General features: G+C 35.7%; 1 pseudogene; it reads right to left on the bottom strand.

Moving 5' to 3' along the window:
- Nucleotides 1–1499: 1499 nt before the first annotated feature.
- Nucleotides 1500–3847, bottom strand: LOC148546263 (protein FAR1-RELATED SEQUENCE 5-like; annotated as a pseudogene).
- Nucleotides 3848–20477: the final 16630 nt, after the last annotated feature.

The raw sequence follows: 20477 nt of genomic DNA, 5'->3' as shown, positions 1-20477 counted from the left end.
AAGGATTATTTAAATTTTATTTTACCAAAATAGAAAGACTTTAGAAATCAGAAATTATTTAAGCCGAAAATATTTAATAAGTCATTAATGTTAGGATAATTTACATCTATTCGAAGGCCACCATTCCTAAAAAGATGGGAAAAAATAATTTTTCTAAAATTATTTATTTACTAAAGTTAAAATACGCGCACTAAAAAATATGAATTAATAAAAATATAAATTATGTATAAAATTTAATCAAAGAATAAATTAAAAGATTTTAAAAAAAGAAATAATTAAATTATCCAAACTAATAGGCTAAAAATAATTATTCTAACTAATATTAATTCAAACGCATTGAATTTCTCAAATCAATACAAAATGTATCCAACTAATTTTCTAATTTAATCTATGCAAAAAGAGAGATCCACGCTTTTCATTTTCCAACTGATAAAGGCAAATCACATTAAACACAACTAAAGAAAAAAGTGTGACACAGCAAACTTGTGTTTAATTCGGCAAAGAAGCCAGAATGGCTATACACACATTAGAAAATTTCCTCAGTTAAGTCAAATCCATGCATTTAGCAATCCTCAGAAACACCATGGTATGAAAAACTTGGTCGTGCAGATCCTCTTTCAGCAACAACACTCACCAGCAGAACTTCTTCTTCTGCTAAATAACATCATCTAAATGAAGGAAATAAGAAAATAAGCAATTCAGATAAGTCACCGTTTAAGTGACAGTAAGGAAATGAAAACCTAAAAAGAATAAAAGCTTTCGCAACATACTTGGCATTACTTGAATATTAGTATAACCACAAATAAATATTCACCACACTTCCTTGAGAATAATCCGGCACCTGTATGCTCCACAGCAAAGAATCTAGCATAATATAGGCTGCATAGCAAGTATATTGCAATAAAATAAAGGTTTCACTCCAAGTCTTCTAACTTTGGTCCCCAATCTTGATATCCACTATCAGAAGAAGAAAAAGCGAAGCAGTACTTCAAACTTTGGTTCATAATAGTAAATAGCAATAGCCTAACATGTAAGGAACATAATATTTGAATAGATCAATGTGACAACGAACAAAACAAACACAATAACAAATAAAGGAAAGCGAATTTTTCTTTTTTCATTTCTATGATGGAACAAAAAAGCAATAGCTTCACATTTCTATGATGCCATAAAAAAGGGTACAAACCTCAACCTTTAGTCATAATCACGAACAATAACAACCATCACAAAAGCTGAATTCCAAGAACATTAAATATAACAAAAATAAATTAAAAAAAAAAAAACACCAATCCCAAATAGAATAAAAATTAGAGAATACCAGAAACTTAAACCATTAACCATACCTTATTACAGCACTTCATTGCTGCTGTACGAAGCATTCTCATCATATACCTACAATATCAGCAATATAAAATTATTAGTACTAGCTAATAAGCAGCAATTAAAACTTAGTCATACCTCATTGGTAAAAGTACTTACCAATGAGTCATCTTCAATGTTCATGTGATCATCTGAGTCATTATCAAATGTGTCATTTCCACGGCCTTCTAACTGTGAAATGCCACGACGAACACGACAAGTTGTTCGATTGTGGCCCTCCATGCCACACTGTCCACATCGATGTTTTCTTTTATTGGACTGCGAAGCCCCCCTTTTGTCCTACATTTTCTTGGGTCCCTTGGCATGCTATTTCCGAGATCATTGGTTGCAAGCCCAGCTCTTGAAGCATCCACTTGCACATCATCTCTTACACTATCTGCATCATTGACTAACCCTTCTTGTCTAGCATCTTCCTCCTTAAATTGTTTCAACAAATTCATAGCCATTTCCCATGTAGAGATAAATCTCTCGTTATCTCGGCAAGCAAAGTTGGCTAGTTGTCTAAACCAATCCATCAAACAACCGTATTGACTAAGCATCAAAGAATCCCAATAAAATCCGACCGCATTTTGCAAACCAACTTTGGCAGTCTTGGTCCACATAGGCAAGACTAATGACCTTGGCAACTCTTCTATATCTTCATGCACTAAGACGCAAACTATGTGTTCACAAGGTATGCCAAATGATTCCATTCTCATACATGAACAATTGAATTCCATCTCAATGTCAGAACAGAATACACGCCACATCTCATTTGGCGTTCAGTCCAAACCGACAGAGTAAATCACATAAGAGCATGTTTGCCTCATATTTATTACCTTCATTGATGCAGCCTGTACAAGGATTGGTTGGAACATATGAAATATTGATAGGGTGTAAACATTGGCAGCACTCCTCTCTAACTGTTGAAAACAGGTTTGCATACTAGGTCTCCCATTCACAGAGGCGAGGTCAGCCTGGACCTCTTTCCACCTTATATGGTCGACACAACGATTAAAGTGTTGAATGAATTCAACCAGATTGTACCTTGAGTTGACATACTTTGCAATGATCGAGTTTAATCCCTCGCACCGAGAAGTAGTCTGAAAACCAGCAAAAGACTTCCCTCTTATATGTGTAGTTGCCCATGAATGTCTCTTTTTATACATATCTAGGACCCAATTCTTGTTTTTGACACTAAATCCCTCAACCATTTCAAAACACTTTTGACGAAATACATCAATTTCATAGTCGCCTAGCATACACTTTTTAAACATGGAGGTAAACTGGGGCTTGCCAATGTTACTTGTTGCATTGCGAATCAAATGCCATGCACATAATCTATGATGTGCATTAGAAAACTCTTTCTCAATGGCGAACTTCATTGATAGATCACCATCCGTGATAAACCGAAACATGTGCTTTCCCATTCATTGCCGCCTTCAATTGTTGTAGCAACCACCTATATGTGTCTTTTTCCTCATCGCAAATTAAAGAAGCAGCAAAGATAATTGTTTGATTATGATGATTGACACCAGAAAATACCACCAGTGGACACATATTTATTTTTCTTATAGGTATCATCAAAAGCCATCACGTCGCCAAATAATGAGTAGTCTGCCCTGAGACCATCGCACCAGAATAAATTGCACAAAGTACCATCGGCATCCATGTGATGATTATAATAGAGAGAAGGGTCATTTGTTGCTTGATCTTCTAGATACTTCAAAGCTGCATATGCATCACCGGGTAATTGGCGCCTCTGCTTTGCTATTTTATTGTACATGTCCCTTTGCGTGAAAGAGAGATACTCGTAGCCACCTGCCTGATTTGCTAATGCCCGATATATCTACCCAACATTAATCCCACCCTTTTTCATGTTAACCATGTGGCCAATATCAGCCTCGGACATGAATCTATGCCCAGGGAGCAATCCAGTCAACCAAGGATCCAAAAGCGGATGATTGTGTTCATCAGAAAAATAAGAAATAAACCAATGACCACTAGGTGCATCTACATGAATCTCCATCATTGCACTGCAGCCACACCTTGTCTCCGGTGTAGGTTTTCTCTTAAGGTTTCCGATGCCGTAATTATTTGGCAGTCTAAATCCTTCACGATGACATACAAAATTCTTCAACTTAAGTGCACCCGCACGACTCTTCCTAGTCCTGTTCTTCCAAGCACTAAAGCCTCTTGTCCTTGCATATCTATTGTAGAACTCAAATGCAATGTTGACATCAGAAAAGTGAAAATGACATACATCTTCATCCCTGATGTTCCAAAATTCAATCATCTCAATGTCTTCGAGTGAGTCAATGTTAGACCCTTCATCGAAGTCGTGATAATCGAACATTGGTTCCACATTTGTGTCATCCTCATCCATATAATCCACGTCAACTTCCTCATGTTTTTCTTCCTCCTGCTCATACTGATCATATGATGTATGCTCGCTATTAACCCCTTCATGAGAAAATTCCTGACCCATAACTTCCTAAACACCAATACACAATTCAAAATGAAACTTAAGTTTGTATATAAATTGCCAAACACCGAGTACCAGCCATCACAAATCACAATATTTTAAAATTGAAATCAATCCAATAGTGTCAATCTTAGGAATCATGGAATTGGACACGAGTTTCATTTATTGTATTAAGGGGAAATAAAGAAGCGTGAATCCAAAATCTAATGGTAAAACTATAAGAGTAAAAACAGAAAGACAAGAACAATTGGCAATGCCAGCTATGCATGCGGTGGGTGCAAAGGACAACAAAATATTAAAGAGTATATATCCTCTATCTATAATCTATCTATATTTTTGATCCCATGTCACAAAATCCCCGCTGCTCGCGGCCACTGAAGAACACATTGTTTCCCCTTTGAGAACCCCGCAAAGTTTTCTTGGCTGCCACCTCAATCCATAGAAACAGATTGCTCGCAAGATTAGATATGCATATGCCATTCCTGTTGAAATGACCCTATTTTAAACACACTACTTTCTTTGAGTTGATTGATGAGGTGTTTAATTTTCTCTTTATATATTATGAAAGGCACTTTCCTGTGCCAGCTGCTGCATCAGCACACAGAAGTGGTTTTGGCAATTTGTATAGAGTGCTGGCAAATTTACAGAGAGAGAGAGGTACTCAAATCCATAGAACATGGATGTGAGGAAATTTATTCATTAAAAGTATTGTGTTTGGAATCTTAGGGTTCTTAATTGCTAATGACTTGGAACAACATGACAACTATTTTGGACAAACCATGTTCAGTGGCGCCATTAAATACAACAACATTACAAGCCTTATAATAATTAATAACTATTCATTATTTCAATCCTTTCATTCAAACTATAAAATCTGCATAACATTTAAGTTTTCAAACTTGTATCATGTCATTAAGATACAAGGTCAGAGGACCATTTTGTGACACATGATTTTCTCTATAAGCATACGTATGGATTTAGCTAGCTTGTTTGTAACTATACATTTTAAGAATATTGGACCAAGTTGAATGAATAATATAAAACAATGGTGAGGTCAATTTTACATTAATCTACATATATGCTTACAAATTACAAGAACATAAGAAAAACACCTACTTGTAACATAGGATGGTAGTGAAGTCACAAGATATGGAAGCTGTGATATGTTTAAGAACTAATAACCAGAGCAGAAATGAACTAGATATGTCACATATATGGTATACAATAAATCAAGTGCTACTTCATCCTAACCTTTTGATGTTATCAAATAGTGATCTGCTAGAGTGAAGACTCAAAGAATCCAGATGAAGTATGATTGGCCTTGATTCATCACCTTTATCTGGGATACAAATAATGATCAAGCTCCAATTAAGACTGAATACATGAAACATTACAAGAAAAAGAATCCAGAAATGAGAGAATAGACAAGAGAGATTAAAATATGACAATAAAAATGACCCTGCTGCCAATATAAAATTGAGCATGAAGTGCATTCATAGGAGCACAGAAAACATAACTATAACAATTTACAGTTAAATAACCCATTCTTTATTTATTTTTTCTTACCAGTTTTTCTTCTCCCACTATTTCTTCTAATATGAAAAACTCATAAGGCAGAAGAGACTTAAAATATATCAAAGAAAAAACTTATTAAATAAGCTGAAAGTTCTGACTATTTATGATGTGTTTTTATGTTCAACTTGGCACAAATGGTACTGGGAACCTAGGAGGTGAATTAGCCATCCTTTACACATTTGGTTTATGCATATTCCTAACTCCTAAGCAATATGGCACTGATACCTGTATGATTCTTAAATGAATTCAGGATCTGGAAAAACCACAACTTGTACAAAGTATGCGTATTATCATCAGAAGAAGGGCTGGAAGCCAGCACTTGTATGTGCAGATACATTCAGAGCTGGTGCATTTGATCAATTGAAGCAATAAAATATACAAATAAAATTATTTTCAATGAAAATACTGAATAGATCTCTAAGTTTTTATTGCAAGCATAATTAAATTTCTTGACTATTGAGAAAAAAACGAATTCCTAATCGAACGCCAAAAAGCAAAGAAAGCGCATCAATCATCAAACCACAACACCGATAAAATCACAACGATAATAGCTCTCCAAGAAATCTAATCACAACGATAAAATGTGTACCAAGATGCATTAATCTAGATATACCAAAATTTTCACATGGAAGATAATGTTATCTAATATATGTAGTTAATCTTACTTGGAGAGACAGATTTACATGTGATAATAACACAATAATAAGATGGAAAGGGTGGACAATTTAGTCTCAAGATTATGGAGGCTAAAGAAAAAGCAGTCAGTCCTACAAATTAACGTACCATTCCTAAGCGTTGATTATTTATATCATGAGGTGACTATCTGTCATGACCATCCAAATGAGAAATTATGCTCTCCAAGAAATCTAATCTCTCTCAGTTTCTCGTCTTGCGCGGCATTAAACAGTATGCAGCATTAAACAGCACACACTCAAACTTATCAGATTAGAAGGGTCTAGATTTCCCTCCAAACAAAATTACTAGAATCTTCTCTCATTTTCTATTTTTTTCCTATAAGATTTACAGAAAGATTACAGAACAAGCCCATAGCAATTTTCAACGAAGATTTTGAAGATAAGAACTTGTTAAGATTCTTAGGCGTGTTAAATCAGCTCAAATCCCTTCCTACTCTAGCAGTAATCTACTAATTCAATATACAAACAACAAACACAATCTATTTACACAACAAAGCTATAAGCTGTGATCCTATCAAATTAATTCATGCAATTTAATTAAGTCCTAACCAATCAAAAAGTGAACCACAGTGGGGAAGAAACTTAGTTGAATACAATCAAAATCATTTAACATCAATTTTTCCCTTTTAAACTTTCCAAATTCACACATAACCTGGATAGTTTATTCTTTCTTTAAAAAAAAAGTTATGGAATCAACTACCAAGTTTAAGATATGCATATTTGGTTAAAATTCATTGCATTTCAAAAGTAGGGGTGTGCATGGTTCAGTTTTTCTATGAACTGAACTGAAACTGCACTAAACCATTTTAAATGGTTTAGAAACTGAACCAAATTGCTTTGTCACATATGAAACTGGTTATAAACCAGTTTATAATACAGTGCACCAGTTTAAACTAGTTCATAAAAATAAAACTGGTTTTAATTAAAAAAACCAGTTTAAACTGGTTTATAGGCTAAAACTAGTTTTCACACTCCCCTCACTCTCCTCACTCTCTCTCTCTCCCCCTCTCTCTCTTTCCCTCCCTCTCTCCCTCCCTCTCTCTCTCTCTCTCTCTCTCTCTCTCTCTCTCCTTTCCCTCTTCCGCTCTCTCTCTTCTTCCCTCCCTCTCTCTCCCTCCTTTCTCTCTCTCTCTCTCTCTCTCTCTCTCTCTCTCTCTCCCTCCCTCCCTCCCTCCCTCCCTCCCTCTCTCTCTCTCTCTCCCTCCCTCTCTCTCTCTCTCTCCTTTCCCTCTTCCGCTCTCTCTCTCTTCTTCCCTCCCTCTCTCCCCCTCTTTTCTCTCTCTCTCTCTCTCTCTCTCTCTCTCTCTCTCTCCTTTCTCTTTTTTTCTCTCTCTTCTTCTCTCCCTCTCTCCCCCTCCTTTATCTCTCTCCCTCCTCTCTATTTTTCTTTTCCCTCTCTCTCCCCCTTTCCCTCTTTCTTCCCTCCCTTCTCTTTGTCTTCCTCTCTCTCTCTCTCCCTCTCTCTTTTTCCCTCCCTTTTTTCCCTCTCTATCCCTTTCTCTCATTCTCTCTCTCCCCTATCCCTCTTCCTCTCTCTCTCCTTTCCTCTCCCCATTCTCTCTCTCTCCTTCTCTCTTTCCGTCCTCTCTCCTTCTCTATCTCCGTCCTCTCCCTCTCTCTCCCCGTCCTCTCTCCTTCCTCTCTCTCTCTCTCTCTCTCTCTTTCTCTCTCTCTCCCTTTCTCTCATTCCACTCTTCCTCTCTTTCTCTTCTTTGCTCCCTCTCTCTCTCTCTCTCTCTTCCTCTTCTCTCTCGCTCCCCTTCTTTCTCCCCCTCCCTCTCTTTGTCTTCCTCTCTCTCTCTCTACCTTTTCCTTTTCTCTCTCTCTCTCCCTCTCTCTCTTTATCTCCATCTCTCCCCCTCCTCTCTCTCTCTCTCTCTCTCTCTCTCTCTCTCTCTCCCTGCCCCTCTTTCTTCCCCTTCCCTTTCTTTCTCTCTCCCTTTTCTCCCTCTCTATCCCTTTCACTCATTTCTCTCTCTCTCCCCTATCCCTCTCTCTCTCTGTCTCTGTCTCCCTCTCTCTCCCTTCTCTTTCTTTCTCTTTCTCCCTCTCTCCTCTCTGTCTCTCAATTTCTCTCCCTCTCTCTCTCCTCCTCCTCTTTCTCTCACTTCTCTTTTCCTATCTTTCCTCCTCCTCTCTTTTTTTCTCTTCTATCTCTCTCTCTTTCTCTCTTATTTTGGAGAAAAGAGGGGGAGAAAGAGAAGAGGGATATAGAGTGAGAAAATACTGAGAGAGAAAGAGAAAAGAGAGAAAGAAAGGAGAGAAAGAGAATAATGAGAGAGAGAAAGGAGAAGAAAGAGAGAGAAAAGGAGAGAGAAAGAAGGGAAGGAGAGAGAGGAATAGGAGAGAGAAAGAAAAAAGAAAAAAATGAGAGAGAGAGAAAGAGGAAGAGAAAGGGGAGGGGGAGAGAGGACGGAGAGGAGAGAAACAAAAAGGGAAAGAGGAAAAAGAGGAAGAGAGAGAGAGAAGGGGGAAGGGAGGGAGAGAGAGAGAGAGAGAGGAGGGGGAGAAAGAGGAGAAAGAGAGTGAGAGAGAGAGAGAGAGGAAGAAAGAGGGGAGGAGGAGAGCGAGAGAGGAGGGAGAGGAGAGAGAGAAAAAGGGGGGGAGAGAGGAAGAGAGAGAAGAAGGAAGGCGGAGGGAGAGGGAGCGGGAGAGGGAGAGGGGGGAGAGAGAAAGAGATAGGAGGGGGAGAGAGGGGGAATAGAGGGAGAGGGGGGAGAGAGAGAGAGAGAGAGGAAAGAGGGGAGGGGAGAGAGAGGAGGGAGAGGAAAGAGAGGAAGAGAGAGGGGAAGGAAGGGAGAGGGAGAGGGGGAAAAGGAGAGAGAGAGAGAGAGAGAGAGAGAGAGAGAGAGAGAGAGAGAGAGAGAGAAAGAGAGAGAGGGGAGAGAGAGAGAGAGAGAAGGGAGAGAGAGGAAAAAGAGAGAGGAAAAAGAGAGAGAGAGAGAGAGAGAGAAGGAGAGGAGGAGAGAGAGAAGGAGGGAGACAAAGAGGAGGGGGAGAGAGAGAGAGAAGGGAGAGAAGGAAGAAAGGGAAAAGAGAGAGAGAGAGAGAAGGGAGATAGGAGGGGGAGAAAGAGGAGAAGAAGAGAGAGAGAGGAAGAAAAAGGAGAGGGAGAGAGAGAGGGGAGGAGAGAGAAGAAGGAAGGGGGAAGGAGAGGGAGAGGGGGGAGAGAGAGAGGAAAAGGAGGGAGAGGGAGAAAGAGGAAGGGGGTGAGAGAGAGAGAGAGAGAGAGAGAGAGAGGGGAAAGAGGGGAAGGGGGGAAAGAGAGGAGGGAGAGGAGAGAGAGAAGGGAAGGAAGGGAGAGGGAGAGGGGGAAAGGAGAGAGAGAGAGAGTGATGGGAAGGGAGATGGAGAGAGAGAGAGAGAGAGAGAGAGAGAGAGAGAAAGAAGGGAGAGAGGAGGGGAGAGAGAGAGAGAGAGAGAGAGAGAGAGAGAGAGAGAGTGAGTGAGTGAAGGGAGAAAGAGAAAAAAATAGTATGTAAAATTAATTTTGGAGTTTAAATAAAACCAGTTTTAATTTGGTTTAAAACTAAACTAAACCATAAAAACTGGTTTTTAATAAACTGGTTTTTCATACAAACTATGGTTTCAGTTCAGTTTTTTATTTAAAAAAACTGGTTTATTTAAAACAGTTTTAGTTCAGTTTCAATTCAATTCAGTGAAACCAGTTTTTTTGCACACCCCTATTCAAAAGTCCAAAAAAAATTTACAAGAATGAACTGCTAACATACCTTTTTCTGATTTGCGGCTTTTCTAGGAAGGTATTTTCCTCTATCCTCCCTTCCTGCTTTAGCCAATGCAGACCTTTCTTCCTTGCTCCGCCTTTGCTTTACATGAACCTAGAAGGTGCATGAATATTTTCAATCAGAGGATAGTATGAAATTTAGAAAACCACCACATAAACACCATCTCATTTAGTTATAGTTGTGTTTTTCTCTTTTTGCATAGATTGCAGATAGATATCATCCAGATACCAAATAAGACAACCTAAAGTACTTACTTCAAACATCGCGCTATCTATTCGCTTCAAACTTAGTTTATCAGAATTTGGAACCTTATTTCTTGCTTCATGTTCTTCCTACAAATCACCATAAAAAAATTGAAACTGGCTTCTGACTAAAAGCTATTACGGTTAGAAATAGATATTACCGAACAAGAAATGGGCAAACCTTTTGGAAATCAGCAAACTTTCTTTTCTTTGCTGAGTCTTTCTTTCTTCTATTCATACCTACACTTTCATCATCACCAGAATTGTTTCTAAAACGCCGCACAAAAGTATGGTAAGTATAAATTGCCAAGAATAAGCATGCAAAGGGAGAAAAAGATTATAGCCAAAGAACGAGCAAACAAAAAAGTAATACAAATATTTTCACCTCAGCGGTAAAAATTAGCATTCATGTCCTCCCAGGAGATTCATTGCCACCCAGGGTTTCAAGAAAGCCAGAAGGATCAATTTTCGCTTTCTCAATGACAGAAAGTGCAGACAAAACCTTCTCTGCTACTACCTTTCTCGTCTTAGCTGCATCTTTTAACACTTTTACACTTTCCTCTACTTCCTAAGCAGACATGAAAATAAATAAATAAAGCATATCAAATTCAAATCAAAACACCAAGGAAACTCGAAGCAGGGCAAAAATCATTGCCTGAAAAGCTACCCTAAGGATTCAAAATTCATCATCTTGACTATTCTAAAAGAATCAAACCGAACTGAAAAGAAGGCAGAGGAAAAAGTATACCTTGCTGGGTTTGTCGTCCTCAACAAGAAGTGGGGTTGAGGAAAGTTGTCCTATTTCAGTGTCATCAAGGGTCGCTCTGGTTCTCGTTCTTTCTCTGCGAAATTTAACAGGGTGGTGATACTGATAGTTCGTTCCTCCGAGTCTGTGAGGAGCGGCGGCGGACGCAGGGAGCGGCGGCGTCTGATGCGTGTTGTGGCGGCAAGAATAGGCGAACCAGAGATACAGCAGAGGAAGAGGATGAGAAAATGGCATTGATTGAAATTGATTCTATAAACCCTAGCAAACCTCTCTTCTTCTTGAATCTGAAACTAAAAGATAAAGGGAAAAAGTGTAAATAACAAAAGTTAAAGGGATCAAAATCTATTTAATAAATTTTTCAAAAAAAAAAACGGAATACATTTTGTAATTATTTTTATGATGGTTAACGATAAACCTACAAAAAAGTAGGAGCAAGGAATCCATAGCCCAAAAACTAACCCTAAGTTTAACAATAACAGAATAGCCCTTTTTATTTTTATATTGAATAAATATACAAATTAATAAGACACACTTTGATTTTTGAGTAATTTCAACATTTCCAAACACGAGGACGGCCGAAATGTTAGCTTTCTATCTCCTCGGCAGAACTAAACAACCTAGCTTAGAGATGGTTGGAACCATTCTAAAAGGATAATGACAGCACTGACTTAGAACATAAGCAACAACACTAGAGAAGAGAATTATGCAGCAAAAAAGAACAGAAGAGATGAGTATTTTGCAGAGGAATAATATGGTGACTCTTGGAAACAAATCCTAAATTGTTATTAGAAAGTTATACACCTTAAATCACACTTGGCTAAAGCCTTATATATTTCCTCTAGTTCTAGAATGAAATCTGAAATCACTAAACAATCTAAAGATTAAACAAAGCTAACTAACACAACGGCCTTCTTGCAATCTTGTTCTTGATCATCTTGATTCTTTAAAGAAAAAGAGTTATTCCCTTTACACCCCCTTCAAACTCGAGTCTGGTCTCGAAATAACTCGAAGTTTGCTCTTCAACTTCTCAAACGTGGTAACAGTCAAAGGCTTGGTTAGAAGATCAGCCACTTAGTCAGCCCCTAGAATATGCATGACATGTAGCTGTTTCTAGTTTATTTTTTCTCGAATAAGCTGAACTTCAATATGAAAATGTTTGGTCTTGTCATGCAAAATTGGATTTGCCATAAAAAAAACTGTGCTTAAATTATCAAGTATATAATGGGGGCTGTTTGAAGCTGGACATCCAACTCTTCTAAGAGATTTCTTAGCCATTACAACTCTACCTCACAAGCTGCTAAACTTCTAAACTCAGCCTCTATGAAAGACCTACTGATAGTTGCTTGTTTTCTACAACACTAAGAAATCATATTAGCTCCAAAATAGACACAAAGACCTAACATAGACCTTCTATCTTCTAAATCTACAACTTAATCAGAATAAGAGAAACCATATAAGCTAAAGTCCTTGCTGCTGTGCAAAATTAAACCATGACTCTTTGTGCCTTTGATGTATCTCAACACTCTTTTGGTAGCCTTTCCAATGAGCCAATAAAGGAGAATGGATAAATTGACTAAGCTTGGCTACAACAAAAGAAATATTTGTCCGTGTAATACATAAATACTAAAGTGAACCAACAACCATTCGATACAGCTTTGCATCTTCAAATTTCTCTGAACTTATAGAGAATAAATGAAGAGAAGACACCATAGGAGTTGGCATTGGACTTGCTTGAGCCATGCCCAATTTTAACAATAAGTCTAAAACATAGCTTGAGAGAGATGAAGTTGGTTTGAGTTAGTTCTATGTACTTCTATTCCTAAAAAATAACTTAATTTCCCTAAATCCTTGAGTGAAAAACTAGTGTCAAGCTTCTTGATCATATCAGCAACAAGAGTGACATTATTCTCAGTTATAATGTTATCATTAACATAACATAACATATAAATAACAGAATTAATGAACAATGAAGTATCTAACTTTGCATTCACAAAACCAAAAGGTATGCAGTGTGTTACTGAGTTTACAAAACCACTCTCTAAGAGCTTGTTTCAAGCTATAGAGAGATTTATTTAATTTACAAACATGAATATCAATTTTATCTTTAAAGCATATTGGCTGTTAATCAGAATTTGATGTAAATCACCATTTAGAAATGCATTGTTAAAGTGAAATTGTCATATCGACCAACCTCTAGATAGAGCTAAAGTAAGGATTAATCTAACTATAGTAGGCCTAATTACAGGACTAAAGACTTGTTCAAAGTCAAAACCCTCTTGTTGATGGAATCCTTGTGCCACTAATCTAGCCTTATACTTCTGAATAATTCCATTTGGTTTCTTTTAATGGTGAAAACCCATTTACATCCTACCACTTTAGCATTTTCAGGTTTAGGCAGTAAAGTCCATGTATTAGTTTTTTTTAGAGCTTGAAACTCATCTATCATAGCCTATTTTTAATGTGGTATAGTTAAAGTTTGAGCATTCTTAGGAGGTTGTTCAACCTCAATATGAGTTATGATAGAAGAAAATAAAATTTTGGGTTTAGAAGAACCTGTCTTTAATCTTGTCAACATGGAATGAGTATTTTGATGAAGTTGATGTATCTGACTTGGATTAGAGGATGAAGAAGGATCAGATAAAGGACCCTGCTGCTGCCTTTGTGTAGAATTTACATTGTCTGCTATGGTGTTCTCTTGATGAGGAACAATATTGTCACTAGTAATGACATGTTGACTATTGTTGCTTAATGGTGAGGAAGAAGAAGTATTATCATGCTCTAAAGAGGTTTTGTCATGTAAAAAAAGAGGTATAGAGATCTGTCTTGGTAAGTCATTATTTAAATTAATACAATCTGTAGTAGAAGAAAGAGTATAGTATCTAGGCATAACAAAATCAGATGCAATATCTTTTTTAAGATCATCAAATTGAGCAAATGATGTATTAGTCAAAAATAAATCCCTATAGAAAAATTTATATTCATCAAACTGAACATGTTTCGAAATATATACCTTACCATTCGGGGACAGACACTTATATCCCTTATAGTTGGGTGCATAACCCAAAACGACACACTTTGTGTGATCTAAAGTCTAACTTATTGTGATTATAAGGTCTGTGAAGAGGGAAACAAACACTGCTAAAGGCTTTTGAAGAGAGATAATCAGGTTTATTGTGAAATAAGACTTCAAAAGGAGACTTATTTGACAAAATTGGTATTGGCAAACGATTAATCAAATAAGTTGCTGTAATAACAGCTTCATCCTAAAAAGTTATTGCCATTTCGACAGTTGATAGCATAGCTAGGCTCATCTCTATTAAGTGCCTATGTTTCCTCATTGCTCGACCATTTAGGTGAGGTATATATGGGCAAGAAAAATGATGTGAATTCCTTCTTGAGTAAAAAAAAAAAAAAGGCTTTAGAAGTGTACTCACATCCATTGTCTGATTGTAAAGTCTTCAATTTGCAATTTTTTTCATATAAGATTTATATTGAAGGAAAGCTCTAAAAATTGAGATTTATTGGTGATAAGCAAATAAATGCAAGTATATCTTGAATAAGCATCAATGAAGGTTACATAAAACCTATAACCAAGATAAGAAACTATGGTATCATGTCCCCAGACATCTGTATAGACTAACTGTAGAGGAGCAGTATAAATGGTTAAAGAATCATGAAAAGGTGTAGCATGCATTTTTGCCTCAGCACCATTTTCACAAAGTGGGACAATCTTATTATTAATTGAATCACTAACTGGCAGATTTCATTTGATAGAATGAGTTGTACAGTTTTAGTGGCTGAATGTCTTAATCTTCTATGCCACAAAGCAAAAGATGAAAAAGCAATAGAAAAAATATGTAGAGAAGAATCTAATTATTGACAAGAAAGAACAACAATATTGGAGAATTGATATAAGCCTTCCTTTCTAAAACCTTGTATCAGCACTTTCTTTGTGAAGTGGCATTTAACAAGGCAGTGATAAGTATGAAATTAAAAGTATATAAAGTTATCTTTAGCAAACTTAGATACACTAATCAAATTCTTAGTGATATTTGGACAGTGAATTCATTGCTATAAGAGAAATAATCTTTTAGAGTTTAAATCATATAAAAAAGAATGGCCAATATGTGAAATAGAAATACCTATACCATTACCAACTTGAACATGTTCTGGACCAGAATATTCAGAGGAAGAAATCATATTAGACTTTGATGAGGCCAGGTGACATGATGAGAAGCCTCAGTGTCTGGGTTCTAAGCTGGGTCAGAAACTGTAGAAGGTGCAGCCAAGAAAGTAATAGGATTGTGAAAAGAATTTGTAGGAGGAAGAGGAGGTGGTGAAATTATTGAACTTGCTGAAGAATTAGAAGATGTGGAAGATAGAGAATTATAGTTATGCATTCTTGTATCTGAATTTTGAGAGGGTGGAGAAATTTGTTGATCAAATCGATGGAATTGAAGCAATGCCAAACAATATGCCCAATTCAGCCACATACTTGACATTGAGGTCTTGGAGATTGATAAAAAGATCTACCACCTCTAAAAAATCTCCCTCCATTTCTTCCTCTTCCTTGAACAGAATTACCTCTCATGGGAGTAGGCATAGATGGAAAAGAAGTCTAAGCAATGTTAGCTTGAAAAATCATATTTTCAGTTTTCTGAAATTTGTTCAACATGTCATCATGTGTGAGTACCAAAGTCTAAACTTTACAAAGATTATACATATCAGGTTTAGCATTAATTATAGTTAACAAACTCTCATAATCTTTATTCAATTCTTCAAGTATAGCATCAACATGTTCTTTTGTGAAGAGAGGATAACCCAAAGCTGCTAAGGAATCAGAGACATTCTTGATTTTGGAGATGTATTCTTGAGCAGTGATCACATGTTTCTTGACAAGTTTCAGTTGAGCTTTGAATTGTTTAAAGATTGTAATTACTATAATATGAAAAGAAAATTCAACAAAATCACAATTGCAGATTGTACGATAACAATTTTTTGTGTGCAAAGATTTAATTCTGGAAATTTTATGCTATATTACTGGAAGAAGGTTTAAAATAAGAATTTACATAGTACTTGCATTCAATTTCTGATTATGTGGATATCAAAGGGGGCTTCATGGGTTGCAATTTTGTTGATTTTTTCATTATGATTCTATTGTTTGTAGAAGATGTTAATTACTTTATTGTGATTTTCCTCCTTTGTGTTAGAATAAATTGTAAATTTCTATGGTTACCTACCTACCTTGTTTCAATAGTTAAATCTGAACAGTCAAATATGACAGCAAAACTATTATGGTCAACTCCTTTGAGCCTTGCCATGGAAATTTGAAAGTCCACTACTCTTGAAATATATCCCCTCTGACCATTATGTCCCAAATGCTTCTTACTATTCAGAGAACTAGGAAAAATAACTAAATGCATGAACATTAAGCTTGGTTCAGTATTCTCTCATTTTGACTTATTGGCTTGTTTTTACTTTTGTGTGGTTTAGGTCTATTAAACTTCTAATTTGGTGAGTCTAAGTTAAGTCCATGACAATAAAGGCATCAGAATCAAGAGTGAAATTTCATTCACCAATGGAAATTGGGAGCAGGTGGTCATAAAACCTTTTAGCATATTTTTGTGTCATTCTACTAATAAATTTTTGGCACAGCTGGAGCCTGAATTCCAACCACCAATATCAGAAGTGGTTAAAGCCTTAGTACTTTTGGATCTGATCAAGGAGGATCCAATCGAGGGAGTGATGTACCCGCCATACATGATGATATGTGAATGGGAATATAATCCTTGTGTCATTCTTGAAAAGAAATGTAGTTATCACTATCTTCTGATGTACTAAGAAAATGGATGAAAGCATGTCTCAATTGTTATTTTATTGAATAATTTCATTTTATTTGAGCTAAGAGTTCAGTTTTGTTATTAGTGAACCTAGATGATTTTTTTGTTCCATTTTTTATTTTTTATTATATTAAATTGGTTGTTTATGATGTTATGTGTATAGCTGAATTCAATAAATTTGGATAACTTTTTTCTTTGGCCAAGAAACTTGCTCTTTTTCCTTGTCAAAATCATATTGGATTTCTTGCAACTTTGAGGTTGATATCTGAAGAATTATTACTTTCATGCATATTAATGACATCTTCCAAATTTTTTAGCTATATTCTTCAGGTTTTCATGTGGTTAGTAGCTTTGGTTTAGACGAATCTTTGACAGACATAAAACTTTCTTGTCATGAAATTGTACGTGAAAAGCTTTTGATTATTGCATAACTGATTTGAATGGCGATTTAGCATGGCATAAAGCTTCGGTGGCTGAATTGGAGGTAAAATATTAACCAAAGTTTTCTTGATATGGTGGCTGAATTGGAGGTAAAATATTAACCAAAGTTTTCTTGATATGGTGTAGGATGTAAGATCAAAATACAAAAAAATCATACAAAACTGTATATTGTAAGTATAAAAAGAATGGTTAAGTTTCTTCATCAATTTTTCATCATTTAGGCTCCACGAAGGATTCAATATAAAGCAATGTTGAAGACTTGCAATATGATTAACTAAAAGTCTAAAATAGATTATTCATTCAACGGTAACAACTTAATGTATAAAAAACTACTTAAAAGCAATTCGGAAAAGAAAATATCAATGATACATCATACTTCATCCAAACTATACCAGCATCAAATCTTATAAAAGAAGACAGCATGATCAAACAATGACTATATGCCAAACTGTTTCATAGGCAATGCCTTACTCTAAACTAAATAACACCACTAAAGCATGAATTCAATTGCAGGCCTATTAACAGGATCGTCAGCCAAATACAGCAATCTCTTGTGCATAAGAACATCCATGGCTCTCTCAACATTCACATCCAATGCTTACCTGCATTCAAATAGAAACCATCATAAGATTAAAAAAAATTCAAACATCATAGCCATGCATCCACATTATTCTATAGCCTTCTGAATGATTCCAGCTAGTGATGGGCTTATGCTATACCAACCAATAAAGGATCTTTTCTTGCCTCACAAAGTATGTTCAACATGCCAAAATATAAACTCTAGCAACAAAAAGTTATGTTCTTGCCATTAGTGTGCGATGTAGCTACTGAGAAGAATTTCAAAAGCTTCTATATTTTTTACCGATTCTACTTTCAGCCTGCTATTATACACAAATGTAAAATTAGATCTCACTGTAGAAAGATAGCTAGAAAAATGCAAAACTACAAAATAGGAGAGAAAATAAACATATTTAGCATAACCAGTAAAAAGCATTTTTCAATTTTGATCATCAAGTATCGGCCCCTTTTTAAATGTCATCTTCACATGAAGTCCTTCAACCAATAATGTCCTTCTTGCAGGCATGTATTTGTCAAGAGATAGCTTCCCACTGAATGATTCAAGTGGCTCTTCTAACAGAGGACCGCTGTAATGGTGCTGCATCTACAAACTCGTGTCCATGACCATGTCACCGTTTAGTATACGAAGAACCTTGAATAAACAAGCAGAAATAATTTTTGAAACAGTTAGGCACTTAGGCAGAAAACACAACCTCAAATGTCAGAGTTTCTATCCTGTCCTATAAATATTCTACCCTGTCAGAGATCCGACTACTATGGAAAGAAATCCATAGGAATAATCTAGTTCCAAATTACACATTTTGGTACACTGCTAACTTTGCTAACAAATTTTGAACTACAAAAAATTATTAAGAATATGTTTATTATATAAATCAAACACAAGATTGAGTCAGGCCAGTTCAAAATTATTCTGTTACATCTCAAACGGACCAGGCATAACTTTAAAGAAACTTAAACAAAGGAATTTAAAATCTTCTTTGATTGATGCAATGGATGGTTCTGCTCCGCCTCATCATCATCATTTGCCCCTAAGATTTAAGAGACATAAACACAAGAATTGAACTAGAACATCATGAACAGAAACATAAACACAAAAATTAAAATCAAAATCATAAAAACAAATACCAAAATTTTTTAACCCTCATAAACAGAACCCAAAAAAATTCAAACAACCAAATAATCAGAACAAAACAAATAATTGAATGAAATAAACTCATACAAAAAACCTTAACAAAAAAATAAGTATAACAAAAAAACAATTGAATGAATTCAACGAAACAGATTCATACAGCAAGAACATAAAAGGAAAAAAAAATGAAATCAATCAATGAAGCAAATTCATATATACCTAAGTCTGAGGCTCCATTGAAACTCTGAAAGTAGAGCACCACAGCGCTGACGAGGATGCTGACTCGCTGAGACCCACGCCACCACTCTGAGGCTGAAGACGAATGACGCGAAGAGAGAAGAGAGATACTGAGAATGAATGAGACAATGAGGTATTGGGATGAGGAGATACAGAAAAATATCACAGCTTCTTTCCACCATTTTTTTAATTGCTTTAAGTTCTTAATTGAAAAATTCTATGCAATTGACAAATCCAGGAACTCATTGATTAAACCCTAAATCAACTTCCAAACACAAATCACACTATTAACTCTACATTGACAAGTAAAAATATGATTTTTCTTTTCATAACATCGAAAAATCAAGTTAGAAATGAAGCACAATGTTGAGAGAGGAAACCTGAATTGTAACTCCAGTTGAACAGAGCAGAGCTTCAGGCGGCGGCGGCGGTGAAGAAAGACGCAGTCACGGTGGCAGAGGATGGAGAAAAATGTGGACTTAGGGTTGAATGGAGTGCGTACGAAAAGAAGAAAAAACAACAGAAACTTGTGGTAAATGTAAAAAAAAAATAATTACTATTAAAATTCCATATGAGGCATATTTATAAATTATTATTTGTGCACATTAAAAAAACTCAAAAGACTTGAGCTTATTACAGATACACCCGTGCTGGCAAAATCAAAAGAATTAACTTCTTGACACAACATTAAATAATATAGGAAATATTTCAAGTGCACTGGGAGTATCGGTGTTCCAGTTGTTTTAACCGTTGATGTGAATTATAAAAAATATATATAATATATATTAATTGAAATTAACGATTAAAATAACTGGTGTACCTCTCCGGTGCACTTGAAATGTTTCCAATAATATAAGAGCATAAACCTTAAAAATCATAGGAAGGAAAGGAGTTTCTGTCACTTTGTACGAAATGATATGATTGGTCAATCTTTTAAAATTAAAATCTTTCATCAATAATAATTAATAATGCACCCAACCGTGAATCATAAATAGTTTATTCTCAATTAATTTTGTGAAATTCGTATATAATCGCTTTCATTTCATTTGTGTCATTTTATTTTATTTTTTTATTACCTTTTTTGTGTGACTTCATCTGTGTCATATTGCCATAGTGTCACATAGCTATATTGCTCTTTTTTTTTTGTTTACTTTTTCATCATGAGAAGTCAGAACTCACAATAATAGAAACGTTTATCTTTTTTAACTTTATGTGGTGACTTTTTTCTTCCGGGTGAATGAACTTAGATATTAGCCTACAGTTTATCGTAGTTTAGGTGTTTTTTAAAGGGTACATAACTTAGAACCTTTAGTTCTATTTTAGCTAAAATTTATCTGACATGTTAATTAATTTAAAGTTAAAATTTGTGGAAGACAATAAACA

The sequence above is a fragment of the Arachis ipaensis genome, chromosome B9 (genome assembly GCF_059453495.1).
Source record: "Arachis ipaensis isolate K30076 ecotype BB chromosome B9, ASM5945349v1, whole genome shotgun sequence".
NCBI lineage: Eukaryota > Viridiplantae > Streptophyta > Magnoliopsida > Fabales > Fabaceae > Arachis > Arachis ipaensis.
The sequence above is the reverse complement of the archived record's forward strand: the minus strand, read 5'-3'. Positions and strand labels throughout refer to the sequence as shown.